At 38.1% G+C, this 23671-nt stretch overlaps 1 protein-coding gene across 2 annotated transcripts in view; it reads right to left on the bottom strand.

Annotated features, from left to right (window-relative positions):
• Positions 1-1053: 1053 nt before the first annotated feature.
• Positions 1054-23671, bottom strand: part of LOC136858067 (uncharacterized) — a 579094-nt gene continuing 556476 nt past the window's right edge. For both annotated transcript variants that reach the window (XM_067137317.2, XM_067137318.2), the window contains exon 20: positions 1054-2602. The gene's annotated coding sequence lies outside the window, so the exon portion shown is untranslated. The remainder of the gene's footprint in view (positions 2603-23671) is intronic.

Genomic DNA, 23671 nt, shown 5'->3' with positions numbered 1-23671 from the left:
TAATACCGATTAACTGCCTTATTACTGTACTCTTTCTAAAGTGATGAAAAAAGAAGAAATGAGGTGCTGGTGCGTGAGTGATGACATTAAGCAGGATGGAACTAGTCATCTGCTGCAGCCTTGCAGTAGAAACCTGTATGAGTGTATGAAGTGCAATACTCAACTATGGATCCCATGTTTTGTATCTTTCTATACAACCTGAGCAATGTCTCAGGAATTGTCTTTGGCTTCTTATAACTAACTGCTAGAATTTTCTGTTCAAAAATGCTTGCTTTTTTAAATGAGAGGAAAAGTACATATTCTTAGCCACAGTGGTATGTATTCTGCATTTTGAATGCTTGTGCTCCTTGGCATGTATACTGGCCTCAGCCATAACCTCCACTCGCCAAGCGTTGTAGTCACAGAGATATGCATTCCATATTTAGAATGCTTTTACCCCACGGCATGTATACTGGCCTCAATCATATCATTTCCACTCGCTGATCTTTGGTGTTAAGAGTAAACAGAGGGGCTGAGTAAGCTATTGTAATAGTAGGAAAGTCGCTAATCTCCAAGATATTTCCAGAGAGGATAGGAAAATGTCATGTTTAAAATTTTCTTTCATGGTACAAAAAGCAAACAAGCAAGTTTGTAGTTCTAAGTAACGATTGTATCGTGATCATAGCCACGGGACCTCCAGTTTTAAGAGGAATTTGACTCTTCATTTCAAAAACTGCGCAGGCATTGTCCAGAATTTGAAACACAGCCACCTTGGTGAGAAGCCATTGATGATGTCACTGTTGCTTCATGATGGGCTTGGTGCATTACGGAAAATAGCTCCGTGCACTTGTGTCTGACGATTTTCTAGTAAATTGTAGTGATATTGGCAGTGATAAAAAATAAACAAACAGATTGCACATGTAACTATTAGTAAGATGAGTTCATCCATGAAAATACTAAAGGAGTCTAAATTATCACTTAAAAAAGGAGGGACAGAAAGGAAAATACTGCTCATATTCTCTGAAAACCGTAAAAGTAGTTAGTGGGGCATAAAGCAAATAACATTATTACTGTTCATGCTCTCTTTAATAATAATACATTTTAAAAATAACAAACATAAATCTGTGCAAACCAAAGTAGGTCCAAGTTCTAAGAAAGAAGAAAATGTACATAAGAATGAACTCGTCAATTAAAATGTAAATATGTTGTCTTTCTAGCAGATGTCATGTCTAAGATCTTACTTCAAAGCAACTATAGTTTTATTTGTTGGACAACTTTTATGATTGCACTTTAATCTTGTGATTCCAATTTAACAGCAAGCAAAGAAAATTTTGTTACAAGAAAAATTCACCTAGTCCTCTAGGCGGCTTCTGCTTCACTAATCAAGTGAAACTACGGACATATACTGGAGGCCTTCTCCTATAAAAATGGAATACAATTTTGATTTTATAATTTTTATCTACCTATGAAAGATCCATTCATAAATAAAACAGCCAATTTTGGAGTTTGTGACTTCTGCCAGAACAACGAATATATCAAACTGATTTTAACAGTGGAGATTGCACTATAATAGAAAAAACACAGCGAGGTAAAATGAAATAATCATGACTACTAATAAGATCAACCAATCTCTTTCATTTTAAGACTTCAGTGTTACAAAAGATATAATAAAATCAATAAAGAGAAAAAGGTCTTTTACTAAAAACTAATCAATTTTATGAAGAGCACTGTTGGTATTTTAAACACGAGGAACTGACAGTAACCTGAGAAGAGTGTGTGTGTGTGTGTCTAGTTATAACTTAAATCTTCTAAGCATTAGGAAATAATATTGGTAATGATATGGGAGGATTAACAGTTGGACTGAATTAATAAACAAAATCTTTGGTGTAAATTTAGACAGTATACTTCCCTTATAACAAAAAATTATTGGTATATAATTGCATGTGAACTACTGTACTAGAAAGCCATCACACTCAAGTATACGAGAAATATTCATGTCAAAATGTGCCCCACACACACTTCTCATATGGCTATGAATACAAAGTTTTGTTTTGACAAAAAATAAATACAGTTAAGCAAGCCACACAGCTACAATTACTGAAATAAACACAACACATTTTTTATTAAATCTGAGGAACTAAGTAATTTCTGATCCATGACCAAGGGACAGCCAAAATGAAACTTGTTTAACAAACTGAGATTACTTAAAAAATAAGCATTATTATTTGAAAATGATAGCTTAAATAGTTGCGTCGTCATTCTGAAGACCAGAAAGAAAGTTGCTGCCAATATGCTGCATCTTCTCAAGTCTCCAGAACATTCTGAATGGCACAATCCAGTCATCTCGAGGGCAACATCACTGGACTAAGTGTAAGTCATTTTCATCCAGAATATACAGTTATATTTACGAGAAGTAATGCCTATTATTATATTTAACTATGTACATATATATCACTTTGATGAACAAATCTTTACTGATGTACACTATTTCCTGAGAAAGAATATATATACATAATATCTTACATAAATTCTTTTTCTATAGAATTGTTCACGTAAAAAAATATATAAAACAACAATATCACAGATCTCGTGGTTCAGTCCATTTATTGTTGAAGAAACTGATCTGTAACAAAAATAAAAATAAAAAAATGAATATTTATAACATATAATATTATAGAGGGCTATAGTAAGATTGGGGGGAAAGGAAATAACACACTCCCCAATGTCTTCTATACTTGAATTTTACAGGAAAACTCATTGAACTGTCAACTTCTAAATCCAACAAAATAAAACAATTAGCAAGCAAAATTAAAAAAGGAATCATCCATGACAAACAAATTAACATTTATTGTTTATACTTTTCTTATACTATTACATTCCTGAATAAAATAACACCATATTCTCTACAAGTTTTATGGTAAACTAGTTATTTTGCTGTATTCAGTAACTAATTTTTGGAACTGGAACACAAGATGATGTGGGTCTGTTACAAACATTACTGTCAGAAGATAGTTTTGTATGATGTTTTAGTATAAAGCGTGTGATTTTAACCGTGTCTGTTCTCCGAGACTGAGCAACTAGCTACACAGTTTGTGTCATGTATCTATCAGCTTGCATTGAAGAGATAGTGGGTTCAAACCTCACTGTCGGTAGCCGCGATGATGATTTTCTGCGGTTTCCTATTTTATTGCAACCAATGGCCATACAGATGTAAGATCATGTTACAATAGGTAATATAGAGTAAACTGCATTTTTTAATATTTAGTCTGTTTTATGCCTTACAGAAATCTGTTGGTGAGGTTCCTCTGTTTTTGCACCACATTACATGGTATTGGTCGCAATTTGACCCATATAGCTTGCCCTTGCACTTGTTTTCTGGGTTATGGTATTTCTTTGTTGTGCATATTCGGTGGTGAAACCCATCAACCGTTACTCTCGTCATGATGTGTAGTAGGTCGTATCTGGCTTCAGTCCAGTCTCTGTAGATCATTGCATCCATGGTGAAGAACTCCAGCCATACCTCGTTTCTTCTTGGCGAGTTCTCTTAGTAGATCTTTGTAGGCTTCGGTGGCTGGGAGGAGCAAGTCTAGGTGAAGTTCTTCTATGAAGAACTGTTCCTTTGTTAGCATGTAGGTGAGGTGTGAGGATGTGTACTTTGATAGAGAACTCTTTTCAGGAAGTGAGCTTTGACATTTTCTATGTCTTCCAGATTTTTCTTGTTTAGGTTCTTCCATATTACCTCTAATCTTTAGTTCATAGGTGGAATATGGTCATCGCCATCTCCAAAGATAATTTTTCAAATTCTTTATCCTATTTGCTGCCATTCTGGCTGTTAAGGCACGTTCTCTGATGTGTAGGTCGTATGTGTCCCCTCAGCTTTGCAGCGCGATTCCTAGGTATTTGAAGTTTGATACGTTTTGCAGTGAATTTCCTTTATACAGTAAGTAGTCTTTTGCTGCCAGTTTTCCACCCCTTCTAAATGTCATTTTCACTGTCTTCAGCTCACTTAGATTCAAGTTGTTTTCTCGGCCCATCCTATGAGTTTGTTGATGGCTTCTTGGGCATTTTAAAGTTCTTGAGATATGATTACCATGTCGTCTGCGTAGGTGCATATTTTGACATTTTCTGTTGCTATTTCTTCTGGTACTGCTGCAGTGGCTATTATGAAAAGCAGGGGCTTAAAGGGTCACCTTGAAGGACACTGTTCGTCTGCAGCTCTTGAGACTCTGTCGTCTATTTCTACTTGGTTTCTGGATAAGATGCTTTGTACGAGTCTGGTTTCTCGATTTCCTGCTGTGATTTCAATTCTTCTTCTTATCAATTGCCTATTTGCCTTGGTGTAATGTATGAAGATGGCATGCAGTTTTCCTCTTGGGTGTTCTAAAGCTGTTTCGATGTCATCTTGTATGCATTTCACTGCCTGAATTGTCAATTTCCCTTTTATGAAGCCAAATCTCTCTGTAAGTAGGCTTGTTAGTATTTTAAGGGCTGTGCAGTCCAGGGCAATCGCCCTGTAGGAGTTCGGGTCCCTTGTGTCTCCTTTGCCCTTATAGAGCACTTTAAGTATTGCTACTCTCCATTTGTTTGGAATGTTGCCTTGCTTCAGGCATTTATTGAAGAGCTCCATCCAGGTGTCTGCGAGAGCATGCACTGTTTCCTTTATATGCTCGAAAACAATACTGTCTGGGCTGCATGCTTTGTTGTTCTTTCAGTTTGCGATTTGCCTCCGTACTTCTCCGCAGAAAGGATGGGATTCCTCTACTTCTCCCTCCCCACTTGGGATTTCTGGGTGTGTTTCTTTGGCCTGGAGTACTTCTTTAAAATGTTCTTCCCATGTGTTAATTGGGAGGTCTCTTGGAAAATAGGGTTGCATTGGTGAGGCCACTTGCACCATTTCTCCTCTGCTTGTTCAATAAGTATTTTCTCCTCTTTTGCCGTGTATAACTTTTTGTATTTTTCCAGTGTTTGTTTGTAGGCTCTCCTGGTGTTGTTGTACTCCATTAGGTCTTCATGCGTTTTTGTTTGTCTAAACTTGTGAAGGGTAGTGATCGCGATTCTCCTTTCTGCGTAGCACTCCTGTTTGAACCATGGCTTGGCTTTTTTCTGTTTCCATTCTTTCTTGACCATTGCCTGTTTTATATGTCCTTCGATTGTGTCAAGTGCTTCATTTATTTTCCCTTCTGGTATTCAATGCTTTTCTTGCTGCTTCTGTGTTTAGTTTGTCCTTGTTGATTTCCCTTGACGGTTTGTTTGTTTGTTTGTTTTCTAGAGGTGTTTCTTTGTTGCGGGTCTTTTACATATATGACGGTGCACATCAGTATATGTTTCCTCACTGGGATGTGTGTTCTTATCTCCTAGTGGGTCTTGTCACTGTTTGTGAACACGAGGTCAATTATACTAACCCCATTTGGTCCGAGATGTGTGTATTCTTCCCATTTGTTTACCAGAGTTGGTCTTCCTTTTTCGATGTAGCTGATTACAGTTTTTGTTTTCCGTGTGAGAAAACACGTTGTCCATCTTGCTTAAGGCCTGGTTGATCTCCTCTTGGATTTCTTCTGCCTTGTATTCTGGCTGGAAGTAGGCATTTAGTACTGTGGAGGTGTTGGTCTTTACTAATAGTATGCTTTTTGTGTTTTGCAAAATCTCGAACGGTGCTAACCTTGGTTTTATTAACACTGTTATTCCTCCTTTTGGCCTGCCTCTTTACTCCTGGCTTGCATACAAGTGTGCTGCGTAGAAGTTATCTGTGCTCCATTAGGTTGTTGGGAATGTTTCTGCGAGTGTTACTATGTTGTATTCTTCAACGATATCTTCCGGTATCATGCTGATTGCATTTCTTAGGCCTTCTATATTCCATACTAGTGTATTTGGTTCCAATTTCCTTTTCCTGGTTCTTACAGTGCAGCATTTGTGCTTTGCCTTGAGAAATGAACTGGTCGTACAATCGCTCCTTTGGGCCAGAAACTTGGGTCTTCAGCGATCTTGTAGTGTTTAAACACTATTCCAATTCTGTATGCCTTGTTTCTTCCCATGACTGTTAACTCTTCCACTTCTATATCACCGTCAAGAACGTTTTTCAGTAGGTGTTCTTCTACCATCTCTGGTGTGGTCAATTTGTGTAGCTTTCCTATATAGAGCCACCTCTTTTCTCGGCCGCCTGTAGATTTTTCCTCTAGTCGTTTGTTTTGTCCCGACTGTTGTGTTTCTTGGGTGTCCTCTTCTTACCACTTGTGTGAATGTTTCCTTTCTCTCCTCTTCTTCATGTGTCTGGTCTGGTGTATAGTTTGTTTCACCTGTTGTGTGTTCCGGTCGCTCTAGTGAGGTTTGCTCCTTTATTTTTAACTCATCTTTTATCATCCGTTTTACATCTTTAAGTAAATGTAGCATATTTTCTTGTTTTTCTAGTTGCTTTACGTCGCACCGACACAGACAGGTCTTATTGCAACGACGGAATAGGAAAAGCCTAGGAGTTGGAAGGAAGCGGCCATGGCCTTAATTAAAGTACAGCCCCGGCATTTGCCTGGTGTGAAAATGGGAAACCACGGAAAACCATCTTCAGGGCTGCCGACAGTGGGATTCGAACCCACTATCTCCCGGATGCAAGCTCACAGCCGCGTGCTACTGACCGCACGGCCAACTTGCCCGGTAAATGTAGTATCTGTTCACTTACCATTCCTATAATGCTCTCTTCTATGACGTAATTTGTGTGTAATGGTTTTGCCATTGTCACACCATGCAAATGCTGGGGATGTACCTTGATTAAGGCCACGGCTGCTTTCTTCCCACTCCTAAGCCTTTCCTATCCCATCGTCGCCACAAGACCTATCTGTGTCGGTGCGACGTAAAGCAAGTTAAGGAGAAAACATGCTGACACTGTACAACACGGAGTGTTGAATGGAATGGACTTTTTCTGTTCTTTAAAACTCATATATAATCTTGGGATCTGGAGGCTGACACACTACCACTATGATGCAGAAACAATCTAAATTGTATGCAGTTACATGATAAAAATTATATCTTTTAACTTTCTAACAATAAGTACCAAATATGAAAGATGCAAACATTTGCTACAATTTTTACAGTAAACATGCTATTTCACAAGAGCACTTTTAACTGATTATATCTGGCTGTCTTCAGCAACTGAACACTGGATATGATGGATCTATTACCAAGATTACTGTTAGGATAGTTTTTAATGATGTGTTAGTATAAAGTGTGTGATTTTAATTGTCTGTTCTCTGAGAATATTATGGATATAGGCTATACTTATATTTACTCACATACAAGACCTTACCCCTAATTTTTTGAAGAGTAAAAAGGAAAGAAAAAGGAAGAGGTGAAAAGAAAAGGGCTTACATACTGGACCCTATTAAAAGAAAAACAGCTAACCAGTGAAGAAGAATCACAAGCCTTATGAACCATGTTCTCAAAATCTTCGTAAAACGAATAAATGAAAGAATATACAGCAAATGTGAATCATAACCCAGTTTGGATTCCATAATGGGTTTGGCACCAGAGAGGCACTTCTGGGGATGCAGGTTTTGGTGCAAAGATGTGTAGATCTGTCTATGGATGAACATGCTTGTTTTATCATTACGAAAAAGGTTTCGACCATGGGAAACATGAAATATTGCTGTATATCCGACATGATACTGGCCTGGATAGTAGAGATATCTGAATTATTGCAAACCGGTATTGGAATCAAACTGCACAAACACCTGTGCTATTTACATAAACCAAGGAGCGAGACAAGGCTGTGTTCTATCTCTACTTCTCTTCAATGTCTATTACGAAAGGATATTTTCTGAAGCACTGGAAGGAAAACAGGACAGCATCATTGTTCAAGGGATCACAATAAATAATCTGCGATATGGAAATTATACTGTTCTGCTTCCAACAAATGCTGAAGATCTACAAACATTACTGAACCATGTGGTCGAACACAGTGCTGCAGCAGGTCTGCATTTAAACATGAAAAAAGACCAAAGTAATGTTCATAAGCAAACATGTATTCAATGTGTTAACTTGACAGTAGCTGGCACATCACTGAAGCAAGTCCAATCCTTTAAGTATCTTGACTGTGTACTTGATCACAGCTGGAATAATGCTGTTGAAATTAGGTCCCGGATTGAATAAGCTAACTCCTCCATAACAGGAACTTTAAGTATACATTTTAAAGTTTACAAATTTTTGGTTTGTTTAATGAAATTGTACCTAACAGTTTTATTTCTGCCTAAAATATGTATGTCACCAGAGTTTGCTAGGGATGAATAGTAGTACAGTGACTTAGGATAGTAATTATAATAAGTATTGGAGTCGTCCTAGCAGTGGCTGGAGGACTGGCAACAATAGGCTGAATGTTGGCGTATGTCATTTAACTCGGTGACCGCCGAGTCCAGGGCTTCACAAGAAGTTACAATGAGCTTGTGGATTACGGTGCATTAACATTCACAGCAAAATATTTCAAAAGTAGTTTTATTTCACAAGTGATACGGGAATTTTCTATTTTTTCAATTTTATCACTGTTTAAAAAAGCCAAAAATTAAAGCAGGAGATAAAATATATCAAAATTCTGCATATAAAGGCTTCTTCTAGTGGCACTGACATGATTACTACTGGAAATGAAAAAAAATACCTGCAGATGATGAAATAAGGATGAGTGCTCACAGTACTTTAGTTGAAACGGCTGACATTTCCACTATCCCAAATGATGATGAGATTGTCACAGGAAAACAGGTAGGCCGAATCAAACAGGTGCTATGTTTTCTAGCGAATAACATTTCAATTAGGGCTAAGCGGCTAGTCAATAATGAGCATAAAACTGAGTAATAAAGTTACTTAAATGTAGTTTTTGAAAGATCCATGTTCTAAATGACACATGACAAAAACAGGGGAATATACAGTTGGTAGCGGAGGCTTGCATGACTTTTAATGCTTAATACATCTTCCATATTTACAATAATCTAATATAATAGGAACTCCTTAAATTCTTTGAAGAATTGCCCTTCATATTTTTTAATTATGAAAATGTTCAATGTTGAATGCTTAATGCAATTGTGGGGAACACGGAAGGAGCCACCCCGAAGAGGCATTCGGGCGTTCTCTGGGCAAAGGTGGTATTCCACCTGATTCTTTCATGAAGGCGCTGCTACACAGCAACAAGCAGATGATAGCAAGTACTATGTGCGCTAATAGTCCCTTTCAGGACCAACCAGAACACTTGTCGATCAGACTTGGTAACAATCTCTGCATTTGTCACTTAAATATCGAATCAATATCACCACCAAAGAGACAGTATCTGTCTTGTCTTATGCTGGAGAACAACATGGATTTGATTGCACTACAGGGAACACACACTAGTGACAGTGAAGATCTCTTCAGAAGAGGAAAATAGATGGTTACAAATTGCTGGGGCAATCAATGATGAATGTTGTGGGGTTGCAACTTACATCAGATCCCAGTTAACTGATTTTTAAGTTTTTTGAAGACATCTCAACAGATATCTTTGTCCTGGCAGTGGAAATTTCAGGCATTACTGTTGTGAATGTCTATAAACCATCAGGAGTCAGTTGGTCCAGCCCTTCATTAAAAGTTTTTGATCACCCTGTTTTGTACCTCGGAGATTCCAATAGTCACAGCCCAGCTTGGGATACGAAGTCGAAGATGACAATGGGTCCAACCTTATTAGCTGGATTGAAGTAAACTTCCTACAACTCGTTCACAATGCTAAACATCCTGGCACATTCTGTTCTGGCAGATGGCAAAAGGATTATTCTCCTGACCTGTGCAGACGTGCCAAGTCTACCGATTTGAGCGAGACAATCCCGATTTTTCATCATTCCTCCCGTCCGACTCGTTGGCTGAATGGTCAGCGTACTGGCCTTCAGTTCAGAGGGTCCCGGGTTTGATTCCCGGCTGGGTTAGGGATTTTAACCTTCATTGTTTAATTCCAGTGGCCGGGAGGCTGGGTGTTTGTGCTGTTCTCAACATCCCTGCAACTCACACACCCCACATAACACTATCCTCCACCACAATAACACGCAGTTACCTACACATGGCAGATGCCGCCCACTCTCATCGGAGGGTCTGCCTTACAAGGGCTGCACTCGGCTAGAAATAGCCACACAAAATTATCATTATCGTTCCTCCCGATCGCCGCGACCGATCTCCCGATTTTCAGAGCAATATCCGTAATTTACGTATTATTCTAAAATATTATGTTATCTATAGCTGATGATGCTCACTAAGATCGAGCGAAACATGTCCTACTTGTAATTAAATGGTTTTATCCTAAATATAAAGGACTATTGTGTATTGGAAAGGTGGTTGTATTAATATAATAACTTCTTATTCTAAACTCCCAATATATCGATCGATATAACTATCGATATATGGCTGAGTATGGCTGGTCAATAGTAGTTCTAATAATGATACCAGATGGCAGTCTGGGGCAAGAATGGCCAGTCATGTGCTCCTCTTTGGTCTATAATACAGTCATTCTCTTTGCAAGCGAGTAACATTCTCTTTGGAGTAACCTAACCTCAGAAGTGCTCGTGTTGTGTCTTAATATTTGTTTTGGCCAAAATGTCAAAAAAGAAATAAGATGCAATGTTTAAAAGTGCTTATAGGGAAGAGTCTCCGTGTTTGAGTGAATCCAGAAAGGGACCAATGTTCACATTCTGTACTACGTGTAGGTGTGATTTTTCATTGCACATGGCAGAAAATGCGATATACTCGAGCATGTGCAAACGAAAAAAACATAAGGAGAATGTCCAGCGTGTAGAAAGAAACCAGAAACTGAACTTTTCATGTAAAAACCACGATGTAAATCCTGTAACGAATGCCGAGGCGTTATTTACATCATTTATAGTAGAACATAACCTGTCTGTAAATTGTGCCGATCACGCGGGACCTTTGTTTCGCAAAATGTTTCCTGATTCGGAAATTGCTAAACGATATGGGTGTGCTAGAACGAAAACAGCGGCTATCACTACAGAAATGTGTATGGAAGAAAGGGCGTAAATTGTATCACATTTGTAGACGAATGCATTTTCTGTTGCTATTGATGGTAGCAATAAAAGCGACTTGAAAATATATCCCATTGTTGTAACATTTTTTAGGCCCGAACTCAATGAAATTCAGAGTTGTCTACTCTCTGTGCCTAATTTAGAAGGGGATGCTACCGTAGCTAACATTGCCAGTCTTTTGCTCTCAACTTTTCGGGAAGTCTGCATTCCATTAAAACACTGCCTAGCTCTTGGTGCTGATAATGCTCCAGTAATGGGAGGATAAGAGAATGGTGTGGCAGGATGTTTGAAACAGGAAAATAGTAACGTAATCATCGTAGGCTGCTCTTGTCACCTAATTCATCTTGCTGGTGAGATGGGTGTGGCGTGCTTGCCCGTAAATGTAGATGAAAGTATAATTGATATATTTTATTATCTGGAAAGCAGTGCAAAGAGGAAAGAGAAGTTCAGAGAATTTCAGACTTTACACAACACAGAGATCAGGAAAGTTCTGAAGCATGTGCCTACTCGATGGTTATCACCAAGAAGGTGTTTAGACAGGATATTGCTGCAGTGGTACCCTCTAGTTATTTTATTCAGGGGCAAAATTGTGAGTAAGGATTCTCAGATCAGAACTTTGAAGACTTACAAAATTCCTAAACACAGTTTAAGTGCAGATGCGTCTTGTTTGTCTGGAAAGGTGAAGGAATACCATTACGTTTCACCTCACTCCTCTGTTAAAAGGAAAACCCAGTGATCAGTTTCACTAAAAAAAGAAATGAAACTACTGATGACACTAAGAGCCATGCATTGTCATGTGAAGAACGACTGTTCATGTTCCTTTAATCAAATTTACATAAATCTTCTTGCCTTTTTCTCTCAAGTTTTATGGATATTTTTGAGAATACAAACGTAGCTCTTCAGTCAAGTATACCGCACATCCACTTTTTGAGGTCAGTTTTGGAGAAACTACTGAAGAATGTGATGGCAAGGTTTGTGAAACCACACATTATTAAAAGCTCCTTCTCTCCCCTTGATGTAGATTATCATACTCCAGCAAATCAAAAGGATGATTGTGATCTGATGATAGGGAACTCTGCGTTAGTTTCAGTGAACAGACTTCAAGTCTGAGGAAAAGTGCATATTCTTTAAGTCTGTTAGAAAGCGTTTCTCTTCATCGTGTGACTACATGGTACACAAATTTCCATTGAAAGATGAAGTTTTAATTAATGCAGAAGTTGCAAATATTTCTGCTGTAAGTAAGGCATCATTTTCTAGCCTTAGATTTTTCATTAACAAGTGTCCGAACACTTTGACTAGTGAAACGGAACATTTTGATAAAGAACTGATATTCTGCACTCCCAATTCTGTAACTTTCAGCTCGAAGGAACAGATCTGGCAAAAGGAAGAATTTATGTTCAATGCGCATTGGTAGGCCAAATGAAATCACCTGATGGTGTACTTAAATATGACAGACTCTCTAAGGTGATGGTTGCTATTTTGTCAATTCCATAAAGCAATGCATAATGTGAAAGGATTTTTAGCAGAGTCACAAAGACAAAAACACAGTTCAGATCCTCGCTGTCTGAACAAACTTTGAAGAAACTTTTAACCTGGAAATCAGTTCAGCAAGGCAAGTGCTTTGAGCAAAAATTTAGTTCCGAGTTTCTAAAGAAGTCGCAAGTTCCTACAGTTCAGATATGTCTGATCTTTAGTATTCACATATAAATGATGAAAAATATATCATCCCTGTTCTGCCAAAACGGCGAATGTGACAATGCTCTTCCTATCCATTATTTCCCCTAAGACTGGTCACACTGCCCAGCCACATATTGATATGCATTCTATCAGAACAATTTTCGTTGAGTTCATTTTCCTATGTACAGGTGTAGAGGAAAATGAACCTTAAATACATCACACTCTAGGAGTGGGTAAATGTCATGCAAACATACATTCCTTCAGTATGGCACATTAAAGTTAATTTTCCTTTACACACGCGCATAGGAAAATGAACTCAACGAAAACTGTTCTGATGGACCGCATAACAATATATGGCTGGAAGGCATGACCAGTCTTAAGGGAAATAATAGATAGGAAGAGCATTGCCACATTCGCCGTTTTGGCAAAACAGGGACTATATATATGTAGGCCAAATAGAATTGTTAATGTACTGAATTATAATAATTTGTAAATGTTCTGCCATCAGTGAAGTGTCGTAATACATCGCGATTCACTGCCAAATTTCTCCTGATTTCTCCTGATATGCCTGTGCATAGTGTCACAGTCAACTCCTGAGAATCAACACATGGTACAACAAAAGATCATCAGTTCCTTTCCTCACAGTCAACACAGACCAGTTATTATTCACTATGGCACTGAGATCCCTCTTGTGTCTTCAGTACCACAACCTTGTTAGAATTTTCAACTAGCAAAGTGGGATAAATTTGCAAAAGGGCTTGATAACACTGTACAGTGGATACCACCAGTTCCTGAAAGTTACAGTAGATTTGTCAACGACATAAAGGCTAATGCTAGGAAGTTCATTCCCCGGGGATATCGTAACACGTATATACCAGGATGGTCAGAAGAATGTAACCAGCACTACACCGAATATCAGAACTCTCCCAATAAAACGACAGCTGATGAGTTGCTAAGTGCTCTAAATAAATCTGGGAGAGAGAACTGGCACAGAACTACAGCAGAGAGGGACTTCACACACTCTAGTTGTAAAGCCTGGAACCTCATAAGAAAACTTGCTAGTGTCCCTCCCATGAAACACAAAGTTTGCCAACCCAAACACCATTGCCTCCAGACTGACACAAATCTCTAGAGCGAAGATAGATAAGGTACACGCAATGAGTGTTAAGAAGCAGCTAAGAATGAGAAGATCACAGTTGACATTTCATCCTGAGTATTCTTGTGACTTCAGTACTGAAGAACTGGACAAGGCTCTATCCAAGATAAAGATAAATAAAGCTGGTGGCCTGGATGAAATCTACCCTGAGTTTCTGAAGGCCATAGGCCCTGGAACCAAATATTGGCTTGTCAACTTCTTCAATGAAACTCTACGAACTGGTAAATTACCTAAGTTGTTGTTTTCTTCTTCTTTTCTTCATGGGGCCTCTAAATATTAGTTTCTAATTAGCATCAACCTCTAAGATCTTTTGCTACCATGTTTAGATGATGGTGATGCTTGTTTAAAGGGGCCTAACATCTAAGGTCATCGGCCTCTAATGGTACGAGATGGACAACATGAGATGATAAGTAAAATATTAAAATGTATCCACTGACTAGAATTTAAAATAAATGGTGATGAAAAATGATTATGAGATTAACACAATCCGTGGATCTAATTCGCAATGCCTTATTTACTAATAGAAGAATAGAAAATAGAGGTGATAATAGAATAAAGCATTGCCTGGACACTCAGATACATATACACTTAGAATTCAAGTTATGAGTTAAAATAACACATTAAAATATGCAACAGAACTAAAATACAGTCAATGGGATAAAAGTGCAGTCGACAGAAATATACTAAGCCAAGAACAATATTACACACGAGAAAACAGAACACTATCCCTCATAAAACGGATAACGAGGTCTGCAGACTGCTTGTCATCACTACCATGTTTTTCCATCATTCCCACCTAGATATACCTGCTCCCTTCACAAAGCTGCAGGTTCGGCCTTCTTGGATTTTCTCTCTCTCTTCACCTGGTAGTCCCTAGACTGGAGAGTCTGATTCTACCCAGCGCCTCACATTCGAAAAGTATGTGTTCAGCTGGTTCCTCGGCTTCATTGCGTTTTCTACATATTGTACCCGTCTAAATGGTGCCTAATTGAATTTGGGGAAGCTGGAGTAATTTTTGTTACAGAACACTGGGTTACAAGCAAGCATACATCAGCTGTTACCGTGCCGTGCCGCTGCAGGTGGACGTGTTATGTCACCAGGCTGGTGAAGGTCGCCACGTCACGCATTACGTCACTTAGCGAGCCGACCGCCGAGAGGGGAAGGATACTCTGGATAAATCTGCTTGCCGGTGTGAAGGACGAATTACGTCACAAGGAGGTCAACAGCCAATGAACATCGAGGAAGGTGCTAGTAGGTCTTGACATTATTCTAGAAAGAATTCGAGGAGAAGTCTCTAAGGAAAATCTGAAGAGAACAGTATAGTTTCTACGAGAGAATCGAATGGAACAGTCTCTGAGGAGAAGTTAAGTAAGACAGTCTTCAGGAAGAACATCGTATACTTTCAACCATCTAGCAAGAAGATAAACGTTCGCAGATATGGTTACTTTCTGCCCATTTCTTGTATGGCACAGCCACTATGTAATATGAGTGCTAATTCAACTTTTCATTAGCCTACTTCGGTATAGAGCGAACTGTTATAGCCGCATGATTCACTGGGTGGAACTTGAGAAATCACGGACAGTTCGTGCGCTCACTTAAGCCGAGTGTTGCAGTAGAAATTCATGGAGTGTCTCTTTGGATATTGTAAGGGAATTGAGCTATATAAAGCGAATATTCGAAAGGAAACCTGGCTTATAGAACGTCGAAATACTAGTAATAATGTTCCGTCAGCTTCAAGACTCACTGTAATCTTGTGAATGTGCTCGGAATTTGAAGCTTGGGGTACAACTGAAATTGATCGTACATCATTGTGCCAGTTAAGTGTCGTAAATAATTTAATAGAATACAACTTGTGTGGAACCACTTTTCTTATACAAAATTTTAGTTTCAGCTACCATTGTGAAGAGGAACCGAGAGCATGCAACGAACGAGAGGAAAATCCTGGAATTTTCTGGAACGTTGTGGGAGTGATACAACGCTGCTGTTCATAGCCGTAGTCATCATGGGTTAAGCCAAAGTGTGCACGCCAGCGCGATGACCTTGTACATCTATGAGCCTCCGTAGAGGAAGAAGAGGACGCCGACGCCCATAGTTGCATCCCGACGCCAAGGATTTCCATCGGAACCTTAAGTACCATTGTAAAATTTCTTCTCTTTCGGTAGATGAATATTAGATTGTATTCTTGCTTAGAGCAGTGTAGTTTCTTTTGGAAATGTTGTATTTAAATGGTGATGGTGGAGTATTCATGTATTCTTTAACTTATGGTTTCTACATTTTCAATCTTTGCATTTCCTTAGAACAATGTTTGTGTTTTTGATTCGAAGATAAGTAACCCCAGTTGTCAATGAGTTACATGAGGTCATGTACAGTTAAGATCCTCAAAAGGAATTATGGGGGATTAAGACCTAAAAATAATAATAATAATAATAATAATATTAAAATATGATTATAATAATCACAACGAGGAGGATAAAATTAAATATAAGAGTAAATACCAGTAAATCGAAGTCTTAATGAACTATTAGTTTATGTGATATAATTGATATCAGAAGGGATGGTCATTGACGTGTACTAGGAGCAGCTAATCGAGAAGACGTTTCTAGGAGCCATAATAGGAGGAACAAAAATAATTCATTATAATAATAATGAAAGTCGGGTACTTGACTGGTTGTTGAGAATAAAAATGTACGGCGTTATGATGGTAGATTTTACGATGAAATTGACTATATGGGACCACTAGGGTGCATGTCAGTCATAATGGTTATGGTGAATTATATTGATGATAGTGATTTATAGTGATTTGATAATATTTAGGGACTAATAGTAGTTCATTCCTTCGCTCAACAACCGATATTGTATAACATACGACTTGTTTATTATTAGCCTTTCCTGGGGCTCACAGACGCATCCTTCTGATGATGGTGGTGATAATTATCTCTTCGAGATTAACTTCGTCATCCTATGTCGTCTTGTAACAACAATCTTAGTGAATTCTTATTATGATCGATTCATGCTATAAGGGTCTTCAATAAAATTTAAGAGGAGAATATAATAATGATGATAATAATAAAATATGACAAGTTCAGCTGTATGATAAATTTGCCTATAAACAGCTGGTGTGATTGAGTTATTCGTGAATATTATTCATGTCTTTCCAGGAATGCTTATTCTTTTTTATATTTTATGTGATTTATTGGTCAACAATGTTGTTGTTGTTGATGATTACGCGTGGTGTTACGTGATGCTCTATCCATCCATAGAATACTAGTCAGATAGAAATTGTTGATATAATTTATAAAGGAATGCAATCGAGCGAGGTCTGCGAGAGGGGAGAAATGCGCCAAAGAATTTTTCAAAGAATTTCTCAAAGGAATTTGTCAAAATTGTATAAAATCTCTCAAATTATAAAACATTTCACAAAAATAATTTGAATAGAATTCCTCGAGAATAAGTTATAAAGAATTTCTCAGTGGCATGGAAAAAAAAAAATGAGTTAGGAAGGATTTTTCCAGAAATGTCAAAGTAATTTCTCAAGAGAATTTTCTCCAAGTATGCCAATACAATTTAAATAGAAAATTTGTCGCAGATGTGTTAAAGTAAAAATTATTAATGAGAATTTGTGAAGATTAAAACAGTAATAAGAAATAGTTATTTTCATGTTCAATGTGGCATTGTTTCGTTGATGTTAGTATGATGGTATCACTAATTGCACGATCAATCAATGTTACAGAGAACTGCTTCGGTTGGAGTTCATTGGAGATATTACTGAATCCCATGAAGCGACAAAGCATGTCAAGGACTTATAGTTAGTTGTAAATGAGAAGATCAAGCAATGGAATTATGTTGAAGAGATGTTAAAACATTTTTTTTTCTTTTCCTTTTGGTGCTTTGTCCAGACTGAGTTTTGTTTTTATATTTTAATAAATGATGTTATTTTGTTCTGATTTTTATTTCACATTATGTCTCCTATCCAGTCACCAACGGCCCTGTAAATAGAAATTTTCTGAAGGTCGGTCCCATAATAGCAAATCGGCCCTGCGAACAGTCCACCCTTTTGGGACTCTCGCTCCGCCGACTGAGCGACCCCGGAGAAGGGGACAATATATTGTCTCTTATTACTCCAATTCTATGTAGATGTGTTTTCAGATGGCAGTGTCCTGTCAAGAGTCCTACTACCCATCTAATTTTCTCTGCTGAGTTTCAACAGTTCTTTAGTATGCTTCTTGTTTGGTCCTTTTATCAGTTCCTTTGCAAGCCTGTATCCTGGAGTATTTTTCCAGTTCTCCATTTGTTTCTTTTATACCCATTTTCCTATGTAGCGTCGGGCTTGTCCATAGGAAATCCTGCAAACAGGTTCTGGGCCTACAAAATATGTTTCTGCCCCTTTCCTGGCCAGTTTATCTGCCTTTTAATTTCCTTCTATACCTGCATGCCCTGGTACCCATATTATTTTGACAATGTTGTACTTTGAGAGCTTCAGGAGAAGTGAATGGCAATACCAGACAATTCTGGATATTTTCCAGACTGCTTCTAGTGCCTTAATGGGCCGCTTGGCTGTCCGTAAAACTGAAAATGTTCTTATTCCTATAGTTCATTTTCAGATTTTCTTCAAGACATGTTGTGATAGCTACCCCTTCAGCTTGAAAGACTGTAGTTTTTTGCTCAGGCTCATCTGGATTGATCTCTCAGGTCTTTCCCCCGTTGATCCCTCCTCCTGTGCCATCCACAGTCTTTGAGCCATCAGTCCACCACACTATATCTTCTTTTTCAGTATTCCATTTGTTGATATCCCAGTGTTCTTTTTTTATTATCTGGGTCTGAAACGGTTTTTCAAAGTTGTACTTTGACATCATATGATCAGAAGGCAAGTGTAGAACTTCCTTTGTTATTACTCTGTTAATTTTATAGTGTCCTAGATTGGGTCTTTGTGCATTCCAGCACTCTGTGCTTATCTATATGAACTCATTCTAGCCTGTCTTTTTATGAAACTGCATAGCGATGGGATGTCTAGTAAAGTATTCACGGCTTCTGTCGGCGTAGTTCTCATAGCTCCAGTTATGGCTATGCATGCCATTCTCTGTAGGCTATCCAATCTTCTGCTGACTTTTCCTTGATTTACTTTCTGCCACCAGATGATTGCAGCATAGGCCATCAACGGTCTAATGATCACTGTGTATATCCACATTACCATTGATGGTCTTAGGCCCCATGTCTTTCCGACGGTTCTTTTACATGCATACAGCAATTTCTTGGCCCAAGTCACATTTTTATCTAACACTACACCTAGGTGCAATGCCTGTTCTTCCACACACACACACACACACACACACACACACACACACACACACACACACACACACACACACACACACACACACACACACACACACACACACACACACACACACACACACACACTCTCTCTCTCTCTCTCTCTCTCTCTCTCTCTCTCTCTCTCTCTCTCTCTTTGTCCAAATAGCTTCAGTGATCTCTTTCCCTCTAATTTTCTCCTTCTTGTAACAGGGCCAGAATTATCTTGTTTGGGTTGACTGATAGTTGTTCTTTCCGACACCAGTTCTCCACAAGGTTGAATGATCTTTGCATGAGGTCCTGGATAACGCTCATCACCTTACCTCGTACCTCAATCACTAGGTCATCTGCGTATCCTTGTGTATAGAAACCCTGTTCGTTGAGCATAGCTATGATTTTGTTCACCACAAGGTTCCACAGCAGAGCAGAAATCACTCCTCCCTGAACACAGCCTTGGGTGCCCCTAACCATCAGTGTTTCTTCAAACAGGGTTACTTTTATCTTCCTTGCGTCTAACATGGATTTAATCCATTTGACGACGGTTTTACTCACCTTGCTCTTTTCCAATGCTTTGATCATAGAGTCATATTGCTGACGGCTCCCTCTATATATCTAGAAATGCTGCATTCTAGGCTTTCCTCTGGTTTACAAACCTTACAAACCAACTGGTGGAGAGCTACTTCAGTGGATCTGCCAGGTCTATGTGCAAATTGATTTTCATGCAACTTTGAGTTCAGTTGCACTGTTCTTTTGATATATTTATCCAGAATTTTCTCCATTGCTTCAGCATGAAGGAGGTTAAACATAATGGTCTGTATGCTTTGGGTTGGGCACAATTTGCCCTTCCAGGCTTAGGTATGAATACTGCTTTAGCTTCAGACCATGATTTTGGCACGTACCCTAAAGCTAGACTAGCTCTGAAAAGGTCCGTCAGGGCACTGACGAGTATCTCCCATCCTTCTTGTAGGAGTATCAAAAATTTATTTAGATAATTTAGAATACACAAAAATCTTAAACAAACCCATATTCAATAATATCTGCTACTGGACTTGCTATGTGGATGATGTTCTGGCTATATTAAATCAAGACCTTGGAAATGTGGCCTATACCCTATCCAGTTTAAATGCCCTAGATCCACATATCAATTTTACACTAGAATCTGAATCCCAAGAGAATCTAAATTATTTAGGTTTAAGTATTACTAGACACCCCAACCAGCTATCTTATCTTTAGAAAACCAACTCGAACGGTTAGTACAACCCAAAATGATTCTCTCCATCCCCAATGCCATAAAAAAGGGGCATACTATTATGGTAAATAGAGCATTCACCATCCCCTTATTCAAAAGAGACCTTCAAAATGAACTAAATGTTATATGATCAATATCTAAATCAAACAGGTATAACGCACAATTTATCAATAAAATCATGAACACAACTAAAAGACACCAAATTTCCACTTTAACCAGACAATCACTAGACAAAAAAACTTCTGCCTTCACATTCAATAGAGTAAATATATACCAAATTACTAATATTTTCAAGAAAAAAAAAATCCAACAAATAGCTTTTAAAACAATAATAACAATTTTTCCAATTTCTATAATACACATACTATCAATCAAACTAATACATTTTCTCAATCAGGTGTCTACAAACAATAATGCAACAGCTGTAAAATTACATATGTAGGACAAACAGGACGTGGTTTTTCAGTAAGATACATGGAACATGCCAATGCTTCAAGATACAATTGTTTCTCTGCCATGGCGCACAACACATGACAGACTTGAAACATAATTTTACATCAACTGTCCAAGATTTAAGCATATTGAAAGTTGATAAGAAGGGTACCATGCTCAACATATTGGAGAACTGTTACATTTATTTAGAACAGTATTTTAACCCTAACTATAATATTAATGAAATCAAAGAAAAACCTAATATTCTGTTTGATATAAGCATTCCTATATATGCAAAGTATAAACATAAAAAGACACAAAGTCCACCAATCAGTTCATCCCCATCTACCTGCCCTCCTCACACATCTCTCCTCCAACCTCTGCCATCATAGCTATACTCCTGCTCCCTCTTAACAGTCAGTCTGGTGTTGGTGTCCATGCCAAGTGCACACAATTTGTGAGGAACATAGAGGTGAGTTTCACATAGCTGTATGTTAGTCTTAATCTTCTAGCTTTCCTTCTTATAAATCAAATGGTTCAACTATACAGATAAGGAATACCAACTCCAAGATCGACTCAAGAACACTTGGTTATTATAAGGATATTGGCATAATTCAACACCAACCACAACAGTTTTAATGTGTCATTTTAGTCTCAATTTTAAATGTGTAGTCTGACTTCATCTATGTTTTAGACTTATATTTTAAATTAAGACATACCAAATTGTATTCTTTATTGTTGGTTGTATGTAAACATGTTACCAATTAGATCATGGCTGAAGATGACCCAATGTATGTAGGTCAAAACTAGTACCAATTATATAGGACACTACATTAAGCTAATGGTACTGAACAGGTGGACCTTTCTCTACCCTTTGATAGTGATCAATTGTCAATACGGACCATAATGAATTTTAACCCTCTACTGCATACTGTTGCTACTTGGACTCTTTCCAAGTTTTGTATTAAATACTGTTGAGAAGGTAGCTACACCTCACCAACAGTATTCAAACGATGGCCTGATTAGAGTGCAAAACAAAGTTACTATATCAGAGTTCTAGGAAAAACAAATCTGGCAAAGTTTTTTTTTCTTCAGAAAACCAAGTAATCTTGTCTAAATGTTTCTCAAAGGAAAGACCATAACAGTTTGAACGTGTCACACCAAGATAATTTATTTCATTCACACAAGCTATTTGAAAATTACATAAATAGCAAGGGTAATTTACTGGTTCCAATTTTGTGAAAATGTAATTGCATTGCATTTTGAAGTATTCAAACCAAGTAGCCACTATATATATATATTTCGTATGGCATGAGGATACATTGTTACAATTTAGTTATTTACAAATATGTACAATTACACGAAAAACAGTTTCATCTATACACAAACAATATTTATACATTTATACATTTGAGCTCATCAATATCTGCATTGCTGCTAAAGCCACTTTTGACACCAGTTACTTAGAAGGTTCAAGTCAGACTGTAGCAACTCACTACTTATCACCTTCAGATTGTCAGCATAGAGAAGGCAATTACTGTGTTGTATAAATATAGTTATATCGTTTATGAACACATACATTCATTATTATTATAGACTGTTATGCCTTTCAGCGTTCAGTCTGCAAGCCTCTCTGAATTTACTAAACATCGCCACAATCCTCTATTTGCAACTAGTGCTGTGCCCTCATTTAGTTCTATACCTCTTATCTTTAAATCGTTAGAAACTGAGACTAACCATCATCGTCTTGGTCTCCCTCTACTTCTCTTACTCTCCATAACTGAGTCCATTATTCTCCTAGGTAACCTAGCCTCCTCCATTCACCTCAAATGACCCCACCACCAAAGCTGGTTTATGCATACAGCTTCATCCATCGAGTTCATTCCTAAATTAGCCTTTATCTCTGCATTCTGAGTACCCTCCTGCCATTGTTCCCACCTGTTTGTACCAGCAATCATTCTCGTTACTTTCATGTCTATTACTTTTAACTTATGAATAAGATATCCTGAGCCCACCCAGCTTTCGCTCCCGTAAAGCAAAGATCGATGTAAAGATAGTTTCGCCTGGGAGCTGACTTCCTCCTTACAGAATACTGTTGATCTCAACTGTGAGCTCACTGCATTAGCTTTACTGCACCTTGATTCCATCTCACTATATTACCTCGATAATTGTTGCAATCCTTCCTGTTCCCTTGCTTATAGATAGGTGGAATTACTGCTTTTGTCCAATCCGAAGGTACCTTACCAATACTACATGCTAATCTTACTACTCTAAGAAGCAATTTCATCCCTGCCTTCCCACTGTACTTCACCATTTCAGGTCTAATTTAATCTATTCCTGCTGTTTCATGACAATGGAATTTATTTACCATCCTTTCTACTTTCTCAAGCGTAATTTCACCAACATCATTTTCCTCCTCCCCATGAGCTTGGCTGTTTGCAACATGACCAGGAAATTTCCTTTTACGTTGAGAAGATGTTCAAAATATTCCCTCCACCTCTCCAGTGATTCCCTGGGATCTATTAGGAGTTCACCTGAATTACTCATAACAGTGTTCATTTCCTTTTTTCCCTCCCTTCCTAAGATTCTTTATTACTGTCCAGAAAGGTTTCCCTGCTGCTTGACCTAGCCTTTCCATGTTTATGGACATGAAAAAGAAAAGAGGAACCAGCAAAAAGAGCCTTTGGTGATATCGGAAGTAGGGTGGTACAGCTTTGACATCATTCATATTTTACTATGCAAACCCTGTCAGTGAGACAGCTTCTATTTCACTCCAAAGCACTTCCTCCTATTCTGTATGCTGACAGTTTGATGAGTAGAGAATCATGTTGAACGGAATCA

Source organism: Anabrus simplex, chromosome 1, assembly GCF_040414725.1.
Source record: "Anabrus simplex isolate iqAnaSimp1 chromosome 1, ASM4041472v1, whole genome shotgun sequence".
In the NCBI taxonomy this organism is placed as follows: domain Eukaryota; kingdom Metazoa; phylum Arthropoda; class Insecta; order Orthoptera; family Tettigoniidae; genus Anabrus; species Anabrus simplex.
Note: the sequence above shows the minus strand (reverse complement) of the source record. Positions and strands in the feature narration are given on the sequence as shown.